Source organism: Colobus angolensis, unplaced genomic scaffold, assembly GCF_000951035.1.
Source record: "Colobus angolensis palliatus isolate OR3802 unplaced genomic scaffold, Cang.pa_1.0 Scaffold2581, whole genome shotgun sequence".
Classification (NCBI taxonomy): Eukaryota; Metazoa; Chordata; class Mammalia; order Primates; family Cercopithecidae; genus Colobus; species Colobus angolensis.
In genome coordinates this window covers 5,334-6,720 of record NW_012115801.1, presented here as the reverse complement: position 1 = coordinate 6,720, position 1,387 = coordinate 5,334, and positions in this window count along the sequence as shown.

The following is a 1,387-nucleotide window of genomic DNA, read 5'->3' as shown; positions in this document are numbered from 1 at the left end:
GATTTTTTTTTCTTTTTCCTCTTCTGGGGATGTTGTCTAGAGGCACTCAGAATGTTCCAGCTTTTGACATATTGTTGTTATAGGTTTTCCTATGGTACAGTCTCTAACAAAACTAGGCAGTCCTGAGCCCCTGGTAATAGAATTGTTGAACTTTATACCAACGAAGTTGGGAAAGCACCAAAATCTGCATGTGGCGTGTGCCCAGGCAGACTTCAAGGGGTTCATGCTGTGAGTTTCTAAAGTACTTATGAGATTGTCCAAAACAAAAAACATGTCAGGAGGGCCTATGGTGGTTCCATGTGTGCTAAATGTATTTGTGACAGGATCAAGCCTGTGTTCCTTATGCAGCAGCTGAAAATCATTATTAAAGTGTTGAAGGCATAACCACAGACTCAGAAAGCTAAATAAAAATTGGGCTGGGGCTGGGCACAGTGGTTCATGCCTATAATCCCAACATTTTGGGAGGCCGAGGTGAGCAGATCATGCGAGGTCAGGAGTTCAAGACTAGCCTGGCCAACATGATGAAACCCCATCTCTACTAAAAATATAAAAATTAGTTGGGCACAGTGGCTCATGCCTGTAATCCTAGCACTTTGGGAGACTGAAGTGGGCAGATCACAAGGTCAGGAGTTTGAGACCAACCTGGCCAACACAGTGAAACCCTGTTTCTACTAAAAATACAAAAAATTAGCCGGGTATGGTGGTGGGCACCTGTAATTCCGGCTACTTGGGAGTCTGAGGCAGGAGAATTGCTTGAACCCAGGGGGCAGGGGTTGCAGTGAGCCAAGATCATGTCATTGCACTCCAGCCCAGGCAAGAGTGTGAGATTCCGTCTCGAAACACAAAAAACAAAAACTAAAAAACTCCCCAAAATTAGCCAGATGTGGTAGCACATGCTTGTAATCCCAGCTACTTGGGAGGATGAGGTAGGAGAATCACTTGAACCTGGGAGGTAGAGGATGCAGTGAACCGAGATTGTGCCATTGCACTCCAACCTGCAACGTGGGCAACAAGAGAAAAACTCCACCTTAAAAAAAAAAAAAACAGGGCTACGCATGGTGGCTCATGTCTGTAATCCCAGCACATTGGGAGGCCGAGGCAGGTGGATCACTTGAGGTCAGAAGTTCGAGACCAGCCTGACCAACATGGTGAAACCCTGCCTCTACTAAAAATACAAAAATTAGCTGAGCGTGGTGGCAGGTGCCTGTGGTCCCAGTTACTTGGGAGGCTGAGGCACAAGAATCACTTAAACCTGGGAGGTGGAGGTTGTAGTGAGCCAGGATGTTGCCACAGCGCTCCGGTCTTTGTGACAGAGCAAGAGTCTGTCTCAAAAAAAAAGGAAAAAAAAATGCTTTTTTGAGAAATAAAAATTAATTAAAAGACTTTT